The following is a 3986-nucleotide window of genomic DNA, read 5'->3' as shown; positions in this document are numbered from 1 at the left end:
TTGGATGCACACCCACTTAGTTTCTTTTGTTGAGCTTTCATATACTTATAGCTCTAGTGCATCCGTTGCATGGCAATCCCTACTCACTCACATTGATATCTATTAATGGGCATCTCCATAGCCCGTTGATACGCCTAGTTGATGTGAGACTAACTTCTCATTTTTTTTTCTCCACAACCACCATTCTATTCCACCTATAGTGCTATGTCCATGGCTCACGCTCATGTATTGCGTGAAAGTTGAAAAAAGTTTGAGATTACTAAAGCATGAAACAATTGCTTGGCTCGTCATTAGGGTTGTGCATGATTAAATACTTTGTGTGATGAAGATAGAGCTTAGCCAGACTATATGATTTTGTAGGGATAACTTTCTTTTGACCGAGCTATTTTGAGAAGACATGATTGCTTTGATTTGTATGCTTGAAGTATTATTACTTTTATGTCCATATGAACTTTTGTCTTGAATCTTCCGGATTTGAATATTCATGCCACAATTAAGAAGATTTACATTGAAATTATGCCAAAGTATCACTCCGCATCAAAAATTCTTTTTTATCATTTACCTACTCGAGGACGAGCAGGAATTAAGCTTGGGGATGCTTGATACGTCTCCAACTATCTACAATTTTTGATTGCTCCATGCTACTTTATCTATTGTTTTGGACTATATTGGGCTTTATTTTCCACTTCTATATTATTTTTGGGACTAACCTATTAACCGAAGGCCCAACCCAGAATTGCTATTTTTTTGCCTATTTCAGTATTTCGAAGAAACAGAATATCAAACAGAGTCCAAATGGAATGAAACCTTCGGGAACGTGATTTTCTCACCGAACGTGATCTAGGAGACTTGGACCCTGCTCCAAGGAACAAAAGAGGCAGTCACGAGGGTGGGGGGCGCCCCCCCTAGGGCATGCCCCTCTGCCTTGTGGGCCCCCTGTTGCTCCACCGATGTACTCCTTCCTCCTATATATACCTACGTACCCCCGACAGATCAAATACGGAGCCAAAAACCTAATTCCACCGCTGCAACTTTCTGTATCCGCGAGATCCCAACTTGGGGCTTGTTCCGGAGCTCCGCCGAAGGGGGCATCTACCACGGAGGGCTTCTACATCAACGCCACAGCCTCTCCGATGAAGTGTGAGTAGTTTACTTCAGACCCTTTGGTCCATAGCTAGTAGCTAGATGGCTTCTTCTCTCTTTTTGGATCTCAATACAATGTTCTCCCCCTCTCTTGTGGAGATCTATTCGATGTAATCTTTTTTTTGCGGTGTGTTTGTTGAGACTGATGAATTATGGGTTTATGATCCAGCTTATCTATGAATAATATTTGAATCTTCTCTGAATTCTTTTATGTATGATTGAGTTATCTTTGCAAGTCTCTTCGAATTATCCGTTTGGTTTGGCCAACTAGATTGGTAGTTCTTGCAATGGGAGAAGTGTTTAGCTTTGGGTTCAATCTTGCGGTGTCCTTACCCAGTAACAGAAAGGGTTGCAAGGCACGTATTGTATTGTTGCCATCGAGGATAACAAGATGGGGTTTTTATCATATTGCATGAATTTATCCCTATACATCATGTCATCTTGCTTAAGGCGTTACTCTGTTTTTAACTTAATACTCTAGATGCATGCTGGATAGCGGTCAATGAGTGGAGTAATAGTAGTAGATGCAGAATTGTTTCGATCTACTTGTCTCGGACGTGATGCATATACACATGATCATACCTATATATACTCATAATTATGCTCAATTCTGTCAATTGCTCAACAGTAATTTGTTCACCCAATGTAGAATACTTATGCTCTTGAGAGAAGCCACTAGTGAAACCCCCGGGTCTATTCTCATCATATCAATCTCATTTACTTTATTACTTGCTTTGTTTTTACTTTACCTTTTAGTTTTCACTTTGCATCTCTATATCAAAAATACCAAAAATATTATTTATCATCTCTATCAGATCTCACCCTCGTAAGTGACCGTGAAGGGATTGACAACCCCTAATCGCGTTGGTTGCGAGTAGCTATCGTTTTGTGTAGGTACGAGGTACTCGTGCGTAATCTCCTACTGGATTGATACCTTGGTTCTCAAAAACCGAGGGAAATACTTACGCTACTTTACTGCATCATCCTCTCCTCTTCGGGGAAATCCAACGCAGTGCTCAAGAGGTAGCAAGGTGGAAACGGTGGCTCTGGTGGGAATGAAGATGCTGGAGGTGAAGAACTAGATAGAGATGATGATGAACAATGCATGCTACAATTTCTAATTGAAAAGAAGAGAGATAGAAAGCCAAAAGGGTTGGATGAGGCAGTTAGCATCTCTGTGAGAGACCTTGTGATGTCAGACATCAAAACTTTTGTTTCCCCCAAATCACGCTTCCCTGTTTTTGAAGTGAAAGAAATGGATGTTTTTTATGACATATCCATGGCAACCAAAGCAAGTAGGATGTTCGAAGAGCTTTTGAGGGGAGAAGATTTGGATATGGTCTTCACATTCGACCCTAAGGAAATATGCCCAAAGCCGTTTTGCCAGAAAATAATGAGAGAAATTGTTGAACCAATTGAAGTTACAGAACCAAAGAAAGTTCGTCATAACCAACTACCACCACTCCTGCCATCAAAGAAGATGAAGAAAACTGTCAATTTCATATTAGAGCCATCTGTGATGAATGAAACAGCAATGCTTCCGCAAGCATATCGTGCTGAAAATTCCGGATATGGCCAAGGGGGAAAGGCAAGGCAGTCAGCCATGAAAAAAATCTGGGCCTTCTCAGCAGCCACAGCAGGCAAATTCTGAAACAAATGAGGCAACTCATGGGAATGACAAAACACAGGTGGTAAATAATACGACATCAAGCTCAGCAGTACTGCCGTGTGGCAAAGATGGAGATGAGGGAGTATCCAGGGGCAGCTCCAAAGCAGTCTGCTAAATTTTATTTCCAATGTCAAGAAAGTGGATCACATATTATGGCAACTCAGTCCAAGCAGGAAGCAAGACCAGCTATTTTTCAGGCAAGTCTTGCAGAGGGAAAACTTGACCCCACAAAAGTAAGACCAGTTCAACTAAAAAAGGGACCTACGCTGGCAGTTAGCACGACAAAATATATTGGAACACAACCACTAGGTGACTTAAATGGCCAACTGCCTTTTTCGTCTCGAGGGAATGTGGTGCAGTCAGCGAATGTTATCCATAGGACCAAGGTGCAAGACTTCAAGGCATCATCTGAGGCTGCAACATTAAATTATGCAGTATAGCAAAAGGAGAAAGAGAACACCCCTCCAGTGTCATGTATGGAAATCAAAAGGATACAAGATGACATCATTGTAACCATGGGAAAAGGTTCAGAACAAAGGTTGCTAGAAGCCCTAGGAAAATTGCCTGACCGTTCAACTACGGTTGCCCAACCTGAGGCCCCAAGTGTCGCAGAAGTAATAGAAGCAACTGGCCAGAGGAACACTTCCCGTTTATTTGATGTGGAGGAGCGGTACCATGAGTTCGTGCGTGCTAGTGGGAAGACAACCAATGCACTGGAAATCAATGTTATAGATGTGAGTGAGCTGCTTGCAAGGTGTGTTGATCCAAACAACAAGAATCCCCATATCAACTCCACAAATCACACTTCAACAAATACAGATCAACAACATTTTCAGCAAAGGAACATCGAAAGATAAAATGCTTTTTACAGAGAGTACTGCCCAGCACCAAGTTTCGATCTATGCACAGATGATTTTCCCACATCTTCTCTAGACAACATAGCACATCAACATGTTGGGTCAAGCACATTTGCTGAGCATGAGTTCAAGGAACTTCTAGTACATACCCAACCAATCATCAAAATAATCAATGATGTTTATGTGTTAGACCTTGGAGGCATAGATGAACCGTGTGCAGAAGCAGAAGGAAAGGCAAGTAAGTTTAACGCAAGCTGTTCAGTTGGGATTTCCTCACCAAATGCGTACCAAACACCTGAAAAAAGTTCCAACCAAGG

This window comes from Triticum aestivum, chromosome 2B (assembly GCF_018294505.1).
Source record: "Triticum aestivum cultivar Chinese Spring chromosome 2B, IWGSC CS RefSeq v2.1, whole genome shotgun sequence".
Classification (NCBI taxonomy): Eukaryota; Viridiplantae; Streptophyta; class Magnoliopsida; order Poales; family Poaceae; genus Triticum; species Triticum aestivum.
This window is presented reverse-complemented; position numbering follows the sequence as displayed.